Below are 10,554 nucleotides of genomic sequence, written 5' to 3' on the forward strand. Positions count from 1 at the left end.
CGTGCCCCGGCCCCGCCCCCGAGGCTCCGCCCAGGCCCCGCCCCCGCTTACCTTCCCCAGGTGAGAAGCGCATGCGTGGACTAGGTGGCGCGAAGAGGCCGGCTGATGTGCTGTGTTCGTCCGCCCCCTAGTGGAGGAGCTGAGGAGCTGAACAGTGGGTTTAGGGTGGCACAACGACGTGAATGTACTTGATGTTGCTGAACTTTAAAATTATTAGAATAGTAAATTTTGTGTTATGTGAAAAACGTAAAAAAGGAAAACTTGGAGCCAGCAGGCAGAACTTACTCCTCGTGTAGATTATAGTGTCAACTTACATATAGTTTAATCTTTTAATAATTATGATATTAATTATAAAACCTCTGATGTAAAAATTAAAAATATTGAAATTTTAAAAACTTCTAGGGCTTCCCTGGTGGTTCAGTGGTTGAGAGTCTGCCTGCCGATGCAGGGGACACGCGTTCGTGCCCCGGTCTGGGAAGATCCCACATGCCAGGGAGCGGCTGGGCCCGTGAGCCATGGCCGCTGAGCCTGCGCGTCCGGAGCCTGTGCTCCGCAACGGGAGAGGCCACAGCAGTGAGAGGCCCGCGTACCACAAAAAAAAAACTTCTAGTGTTCTGTGGTTTTAAGGGGATTTTTTTTACAGTGAGTTTTTACATTCGTGCTTAAGCATATAGGTTTCTATTAAAGATTTGTGGGCCGTGTTTGTGTTTCTCGTTTCAGACACAGTATTTCATGTCATTACTCAAGCCCACCCAAGAGAAAGTCTGGGAATTTAGTTCAGGTGGGAAAAAAGTTTCACTGGTTAAATGAAAAACAAGTCAAGTCCTTTAAGAAAGAGACAATGGAAAGCAACAGTGTAAGATGGATTTAAATGTATTTAAATTTAAAAACCCTTTGTCCCCAAATGGATTTGTGATAATAATTGTTTTAAAAAATCATTTAAGGGGCTTCCCTGGTGGCGCAGTGGTTAAGAATCCGCCTGCCAGTGCGGGGCACACGGGTTCGAGCCCTGGTCCGAGAAGATCCCACATGCCGCAGAGCAACTAAGCCCGTGTGCCACAACTACTGAGCCTGCGCGCCTAGAGCCAGTGCTCCACAACAAGAGAAGCCACCACAATAAGAAGCACGCCCACGGCAACGAAGAGTAGCCCCCGCTCACTGCAACTAGAGAAAGCCTGCGTGCAGGAACGAAGACCAAACGCAGCCAAAAAATAAATAAATAAAAAGTAAAATAAAAAATTTAAAAATCATTTAAGAGAATTCCCTTGCGGTCCAGTGGTTAGGACTCCATGCTTCCACTGCAAGGGGAGCGGGTTCGATCCCTGGTAAGGGAACTAAGATCCCACAAGCCTCCCCGTGCTGCCAAAAAAAAAAAAAAATCATTTAAAATTTCTCTACCACAAAATGAATTCATATTCAGAATCTTTTTTTTTTTTTTTTTTTTTTTTTTGCGGTACGCGGGCCTCTCACTGTTGTGGCCTCTCCCGTTGCGGAGCACAGGCTCCAGACGCGCAGGCTCAGCAGCCATGGCTCACGGGCCCAGCCGCTCCGCGGCATGTGGGATCCTCCCGGACCGGGGCATGAACCCGTGTGCCCTGCATCGACAGGCGGACTCTCAACCACTGCGCCACCAGGGAAGCCCCTCAGAATCTTTTTTAAACATGCCTTTTTTTCCCTCTGTAATGCAAAGGGGAAGATTACAAACTACATAGGGCATTTCTAGTATTGTCATTATAACTATTATTTAGATTATCATTTTTCTTTATATGTCTACTGTTTAAAAATAATTGTACTTTTTAAAAATAAATTTATTTATTTATTTATTTTGGCTGCGTTGGGTCTCTGTTGCTGCGCGGGGGCCTTATACGGTTGTGGTGAGCGGGGGCCACTTCGCTGCAGTGTGCGGGCCTCTTGTTGCGGTGGCCTCTCTTGTTGCAGAGCACGGGCTCCAGGAGCATGGGCTTCAGTAGTTGCAGCATGTGGGCTCAGTAGTTGTGGCTTGCGGGCTCTAGAGCACAGGCTCAGTAGTTGTGGCGCACGAGCTCAGTTGCTCCGCGGCATGTGGGATCCTCCCGGACCAGGGCTCGAACCGTGTCCCCTGCATTGGCAGGTGGACTCTCAACCACTGTGCCACCAGGGAAGCCCAAGAATTGTACTTTTTGATGTTCAGTGTTTTGGGCCAAGAAATAGATATTTGAGGGGTTTTCGCTTTTGGCTAGTTTTTTTAATATATAAATTTATTTATTTTATTTATTTATTTTTGGCTGTGTTGGGTCTTCGTTACTGTGTGTGGGCTTTCTCTAGTTGTGGCGAGCGGGAGCTACTCTTCGTTGCAGTGCGTGTGCTTCTCATTGCGGTGGCTTTTCTTGTTGTGGAGCACAGGCTCTAGGTGGACGGGCTTCAGTAGTTGTGGCACATGGGCTCAGTAGTTGTGGCTCATGGGCTTCAGTAGTTGTAGCGCACAGGCTCAGTAGTGTGGCTCACGAGCTCTAGAGCGCAGGCTCAGTAGTCACAGGCTTAGTTGCTCCATGGCATGTGGGATCTTCCCAGACCAGGGCTTGAACCTGTGTCCCCTGTATTGGCAAGTGAATTCCTAACCACCGTGCCACCAGGGAAGCCTGCTTTTGGCTAGTTTTGTTATTATGAAAATAATATTTTTTCAAATAATTTGCACAAACTTTTAATTTCCCTTATTTTTGCAGCTTTGCATTTTGCCACATTTATCGCTGACTTTAAAAAGTTCACTTCACTTTTTTTGTGAGCCATGTTTTCCTTTCGGGGCATAGTGGATGCTATCTTTGAGGATGACAGAGCACATGCTGCTGAATTATCATTGTTTTTCAAACCATCCCCTCCCAAAAGCAAAATGAACTATTCTTTATACAGGTTTTAGGAGACTAAATGTTAAAGGCTAGGGTCTTCCATGGAAATTTTGCCAAAAGACACAAAACCAGTCTGACAATGTGCAAACAAGTTTGGAGATCAGCTAAATTTATTCTTGGGCCTATAAAGATTTTCATGGGTGGAGAATTGGCAGTCCTGTTCATTAGAACTATGTTGAAGAACCAGATGGGCTTCGGAGATGTGAGAGATATATATATATCTCCTCCCTGGTTACTCATTCTTTGTCTCCAAATGCCATTGAGGCAACGAGGCATTTTTAATAAGCTCTTCGGTTGCCATAAACAATGGCAAACAAAATTACCATAAAGCTTAACTGAGCAAGGTAAGAAGCCTGTTGCAGTTAGATGTAATGAGAAGTCAAAGAGAAGACATGGGAACACTAACAAGATTTGAAGTTTACTATATATCAAGGTTAACTAGTTCCTTGCTACAAAGCAGGCGGGTAAATCAGTTTAGCCTCATGACTTAACGTTTAACTCAGCCCCAATCTGCTGACATCTCTGGGACAGTCTGCTAATTATAATTTGAGAAACAAACAGAACTAATTATGTCAGTGTGAAAAGTATTTTCATAGACGTACAATGGATTATGAGAGGAAAGAGGAGAAAAGAGGCAGAGGCAAAGAGGAAAATAATTTTATTAACAATCCTGATTGTTGATCAACAAGATCCAGGTGATTTGCCTGTAATCTTCCCTCTTGCCATGAAAGCAGCATCTCAGGTGAGGAAAATAGTAAAGCCTTTTTTTCTTTTCAGCATGACCTGGTGAGAAAAGCACAGAGAAGCCAGGTTCCAGGTTCAGCAACTGCTCGATGCCCTGTGAGCTGGTTCTGTAAAATGAGGATAAGGACACCCATCGTACAGCATATTTGTGAGAAATAAGTTAGATCAGGGATGCACAGCACCTGGCACATCCTAGGCAGATAGAGGGCACCCAAAAAGTAGTAGCTATTTTCATACTCAGAGCCCTTGAGTCCTTAGAAAGCAAGTTTAGTGACTTATAACCATTATAATTAATAATGTTTAACTATGGATCACAAGCACCCCGAAGAGAAGATGGACACAAACGATCCAAAATGTGGGTGAGAAGTAATTAAAATTCTTGTGCTCAGTCCCATGGAGACTTGGAAAGGTGGGGTAGATTTCAACACACTACCTTAACTGTCATTTTGAGAAAATGCAAGTTTCCAGTCTCCTGCTAAGGGGTTCTTTTTCAGGCACCTGACTTATTACTTCAACAGGTCAAAGTCAACATGAGTTGCTGAGTCAGTACTAGTATGAAGCATTCTTACATGAAAAAGTATTCATAGAATGCCACTGTTTAGTTAAGAAAAGGAGAGGAATGCATACACATATACACACACATATATACATCTAAATATACACATATTTAAAAATACATATTTATAGGGTTTGAGAGGGGTCTTTTGTTTGTTTATTCTTTAAGTAAAATGATAAACCATAAATTTCTTTTAAAGTGGTTAAGTATCAGAAATAGTCTCACAGACATAGAAAAAAAACTTATGGTTACCAAAGGGGAAAGGGCAGAAGAGCGATAAATTAATAACTTGGGTTTAACAGACACACATTGCTATATATAAACTAGATAAACAACAAGGACCTACTGTGTAGCACAGGGAACTATATTCAATATCTTGTATATAACTGAAAAGAATATATATATATATATATATATATATATATATATATATATATAAAACTGAATCATTTGGCTGTATACCTGAAACATTGTAAATCAACCAGACTTCAATTTTTAAAATTAATTTTAAATAAATAAATAAAATGTTTACCTATAGTGAGAGGGAGGGAATAGAGTCAAGGCTACAGAGATAAAAGCTATTCTTCTCTGAATATACCTTCTTTTCTAGAATTTGAGTTTGGAACCATGTAACTATCTTACACAATTATAAAAAATTTTTTTTTTAATTTAAAACCCTTAAAACAGAAAGCAAAATGAAACAAATGAACCTGTGTATCCAATTGGTGGCATAATACAGAGCGAGCAGCTGTTCCCAGAAACAACACAACTGTAATTTTACTATATAAAAAAAATAAAAAGCAAGATAAACTCCTAAACTGTTTTCACTAACTGTATTGTGGGTAGAGGCTTCGGTATTGTTGCTCTGAAACTCGTATGTATGTATTGTAATGAGTAATTATGTGGGTGTTTCTGAGAAGAAGGAATTTTGGCATGGGAGAAGGGAGTTGCCCATATAAACTTGATGAGTTTAAATAAAATACTGTAATTCTGAATTTGAATTGGAGGTATGCTGTGAATTCATATGTATTTATCTTAAAAAGATGAGTGTATGTTTATCTGAGTAGGACCCTATGGGGCCTTCCCAGGACAGACCTCCAGCCATGTCCTCTGCCTGCCTCTTGTTTGTAGAAAAACTTTAGCCTCCTAGGCTTTCCCTGAGTTCCAGAGAGCACATTTAATCCAAGAAGTAAGAAAATGCAGAAGCAAAGGAAAACAGTCAAGCAAGACAAAATAATAGTTTAGCCATAGAACAAAGTCAAGGACCTTTGATTCATCTTCAAGGGCTGTAGATAATATCTTGAGCCTTATCTTTGAGCTGTTTTGCAGACACTGAAACCCACCTGATGATGCCAACTCCTGATGACCTCACCACCAACCAATCACAAGAATGTCCACGAGCTGATCACACACCCCTTTACCCTCTCCCTTGCCCTGTCTCTAAAAACCCTTCCCTGAAATCCACTGGGGAGTTCAGGTCCTGTGAGCATTAGCTGCCTGTATCCTGGCTTGGCCTTGCAATACATGCTGCACTTTCCTTCACCACAGCCTCGTGTCAGGAGATTGAGTTGACCGCGCAAGGGCAAACTGACCCAAGTTTGGTTCAGTAATGTACGTATGTTTCCTAGCTGTATTCACCGGAAAAGCCTAGGAGTGGTGACCAATCTGGTAGCAATGAGTGCCCCTAGTGCCCAGGTTAGAGTCTCTAAATACTACTTCCTACTCAAAGGCAAATACCTGATCTGGGGCAGACAATGTACGAGATGAACCTAGAACTTCCTGTCACACCAGACAGCAGGGAAGTTCTCGTAGATGCTAGGGTTGTGTCAAAAAGACTCAGGAGTCAACTTAATGAGGATCTCACTGGCCGAAATGGGACAGTTTGAGCACCAATTAGGATAATAACTATGATGAACTGAAACACACTGAGTATGGGCAAATCCCTGAGTTCATTATGGTATTTGTGTAAGTCTCCTAAGGCTGCTGTAATACATTAACAAGCCAGCTTAAAACAACAGAAGTTTATTCTCAGTTCTGGAGGCTGTGAGTCTAAAATCAAGGTGTTGTCAGAGCCACATTCCCTCGAAGGCTCTAGGGAAGAATCATTCCTTGCCTTTTGCAGCTTCTTTTTTTTTTTGCCGTAAGCGGGCCTCTCACTGTTGTGGCCTCTCCCGTTGCGGAGCACAGGCTCCGGACGCGCAGGCTCAGCGGCTCACGGACCCAGCCACTCCGCGGCATGTGGGATCTTCCCGGACCGGGGCACGAACCCGTGTCCCCTGCATCAGCAGGCAGACTCTCAACCACTGTGCCACCAGGGAAGCCCGGGAGTGTGTTCTTGGTTGAGGGTGAGATGGTGGTGGTTCCATTGTGATAGGTGGGAACATTTAAAAATATTAAACGTGGGGAACGATGTATGCATGTGAGTACTGGGCAGCCAGATGGTGGCTACGGTAGGACCTGGTCACAGTCCTGGATCCAGGCTTTTCTTCCTTAGTGGCAAAAGAATTCTTAGCAGGGACGATATTTCCCAGCCTGCACTGCAGCTTAGTGTGGTCGTGTGACAGACTTCTGGCCAATGGGATGCAAGGAGAACCGTGACGTTTTCCCAGGTCCGTGTGGAGACCCACTCTGCTCCCTTTCTGCCCTGTTTCTCCATCCTGTGTTTGGAACTTAGACATGCTGGCTAGAGCCCTGTCTTGGTATGTGAGGAAGGAGCCGGCCCGAGGCTTCACAGATAAGAGGGACATACCAGCCTGAACTACTTACCTCTGGGTTTTGACACACACAGGAGGAGTCAACTTTGATCTTGTTTAAGCCGTTGTCACTTTAGGTCTCTGTCACTGGCACGGAACCTACTCCTATGAATGTTTTTTGGCTTTGCCTGCACAGCCACAACTTCCCGTTGTTTTGGTGGAGGGGGACTTCCTCTACCTCATTCCTTGTGGTTCTGGTGGGCTGTGAGCACTGGGTCCCTCCCTTTTCCCCAATAGGCAGGCAGGTAACCAGACAAGCCACCAGAATCCCCCCTCCCCTTCACCAAGAAGGGCAACCTGGGTGGAGTAGCATAGGGTCCTCAGGCAGGTGGGTCTAAGTTATTGGGATGTCTGCCCCCAAAAGAAGATCCTTGAGGGCCCCAGAGTGGTCCTGAATCATGTCCTTTTTGAATCCTGGTTACTTATCATTTCCTTTGATTCTCTGAGCTCCAAGAGTATTTTTCCTATTAATCTTTTCTCTTTTTCTTAATTCAGAGTAGGTTTTGGGGGACTTCCCTGGTGGCACAGTGGTTAAGACTCTGCGCTCCCAATGCAGGGGACCCAGGTTCGATTCTTGGTCAGGGAACTAGATCCCACACGCATGCCGCAACTAAGAGTTCCCATGCCGTAACTAAGGAGCCAGCAAGCCACAACTAAGACCCAGTGCAACCAAATAAATAAATGTTTTAAAAACCCCAAAAAACAGAGTAGCTTTCGGTTACTTGCAACCCAAGAGCCACAGCTGCTGATATTCTCCCACATGCCCTTTGTTCTCTTTCTTCCACCTCTGATGGTGCCAAGGTCTCTCCCTGGAATCCCTGATATTCCACAGTCACTGTTGTTCCATAACAAATAGCCCCCTAAGCGGCTTAAAACAACCACAACCATTCTGTTACCATCTCTCACAGTTCTAGGGTTGAGTGGGCTCTGCTGAGTCGTTCTCACTTGGGGTCTCTTATGTTTTTGCAGTCAGATGGTAGCAAGAACTGCAGTTGTCTTGAAAGCTTCCTGTATTTTCCAACCAAGCAATTCCTTGAGGCCAACTGGGTGTCCAATAATTCAACTCCAGTCTGACACTAGACTCCACAGGTGTAAAGGCTCAGTCCCACAAGACAGCCTTCACTTTGGACTCCAGCCACAAGTCCTGGGGGCTGCTCGTAATTCTGACAGGTCGGCTGTAAATTTGGGGGTTTCCACCACCCCTGTTCAGGTTTGATAACTCACTGAAATGATTCATAGAACTCAAGATACCGCTATTACTTATGATTATTGGTTTATTATAAAGGATACAAATGAATAGCCAGATGACGAGTCCAATAGGATACAATGGAATATTATTCAGCCTTAAAAAGGAAGGAAATTCTACCATTTGTGACAACATGGATGAACCTGGAGGACATTATGCTGAGTGAGATAAGTCAAATGCAGAAGGACAATTACTACATGATACCACTTATATGGAGGAACCTAAAATAGTCAAACTCCAGATGAGTAGATAAAGAAGATGTCACACACACACACACACACACACACACACAACTGCTGAGCCTGCACTCTAGAGCCTGTGAGCCACAACTACTGAGCCCATGTGCCACAACTACTGAAGCCCATGCTCCCATGCTCCTAGAGCCCATGCTCTGCAACAAGAGAAGCCACCGCAATGAGAAGCACACATGCCGCAACGAAGAGTAGCCCCCGCTCACTGCAACTAGAGAAGCCTGTGCGCACCAAGGAAGACCCAATGCAGCCATAAATAAATAAAATTTAAAAATAATAAAACAGTCAAACTCATAAAAGCAGAGAATAGAATGGTAGTTGCCAGGGGATGGAGGAAGAGGGAAATGGGGAGGTGTTAGTCAAAGGGTGCAAAGTTTCAGTTATACAGGATGAACAAGTCCTAGAGAGCTAAGTACATAACATAGTGCCTGGAATTAACAACACTGTATTATACGTGTAAAAACTTGCTAAGAGTGCAGGCCTTAAGTGTTCTTATAACAAATAATAATAGTAAGTAAAGGAGGCAGGAGAAACTTTGGGGCTGATGCATATGGTTAGGGCATAGATGGTGGTAATAATTTCACAGGTGTATATTTATCTCCAAGCTCATCAAGTTACATATACTAAATATGTCTAGCTTTTTGTACATCAATCATACTTCAACGAAATGGTTAAGAAAAAGAAAGAGGGACTTCCCTCGTGGTCCAGTGGTAAGACTCCCTGTTTCCACCGCAGGGGGCATGGGTTCCATCCCTGGTCAGGGAATTAAGATCCTGCATGCTGCGCTGTGCGGCCAATAATAATAATAATAAATAAAATTTTAAAACAGTTGAATAGGGCTTCTCTGGTGGCGCAGTGGTTGAGAGTCTGCCTGCTGATGCAGGGGACACAGGTTCGTGCCCCGGTCCGGGAAGATCCCACATGCCACGGAGCGGCTGGGCCCGTAAGCCATGGCCGCTGAGCCTGCGTGTCTGGAGCCTGTGCTCCGCAACAGGAGAGGCCACAACAGTGAGAGGCTCGCGTACTGCCAAAAAAAAAAAGAGTTGAATAGGACGAGCTCCAAGGTGGAGGGAGGCACAGAGCTTCCATGCCCTCTCCTCATAGCATCTAGACACTCCGCCCTCCCGGCATGAAGGTGTGCTCACCACCCCAAAGCTCCTCCAGCCTCATGGTCTCAGGTTTTTATCACACAGGCACAACTGATTAAATCACACTCTTGAACCCAGTCTCTCGTCCCTGTCCTGCCTCTGGAGGTTGGGGATGGTGCTGAAGGTTCCAACCCTCTACTCATGTGGGAGGTTTTTCTGGTGCTTATCCCCACCCTGAACACACCTAGGGACCCAGGTCTGAGTCACCTCATTAACATAAACTCCGGTATGTGGAAAAGTTCTCCTTATGAGTAACAAAAGACACTCCTATGGCTCAGGAAATTCCAAAGGTGTTAGGAGCTCCGGGCCAGGAACTGGGCACAAAACCAGGTATATTTTTTGTTATACCACACTTCCTGCTCACGAATCCAGCAGCTGATGCCAGCTATTGGCTGGACCCGTTGAAGCTGTCATTCTGAGCACCTGTCTGTGGCCTTTTCAGGTGGCCTAGGCTTCCTGACACTGTGGCGACTGGGTTCCAAGAGCAAGAGACCCCAGGCAGACCAGCGGAGCCACTTCTGGCAGAGACATAATCCTGCCCAGCCTCAGGGGTGGGGACTGTAGATCTCATCTCTCAGTGGGAGATGTGTCAATATCACTTTGTAGGCGGGGCCTGTAGGATAGGAGATGTTCCGTGGCCAACTTGGAAAATATAACCTGTCACAAGTATGGAGACCTTATGGACACCTGTCCTTTTAGATCCAGGCCATGTCTTCCTGTGGACACGTCTGATGCATCTCCCTGGCATCATGTCTATCTTCCAAACCACAAATGGTTTCTTTTTGTGAGCGTATTCATGGCCTTGCTATCCTGGAAGCTTCTTGAGGGCAGGGACCAGACCTTTAAGAATTTATAATGAAAGAATGAATAAATGAAGAAGCTTAGTGTAGTGACTAAGACAGAAGGCACTGGCATCCAACTACTTTGGTTCAAAGTGCCATTTGCAAGAGACCTAATCTTGTACAAGTTACTAA

The sequence above is a fragment of the Mesoplodon bidens genome (genome assembly GCF_964165515.1).
Source record: "Mesoplodon bidens genome assembly, chromosome: 15".
NCBI lineage: Eukaryota > Metazoa > Chordata > Mammalia > Artiodactyla > Ziphiidae > Mesoplodon > Mesoplodon bidens.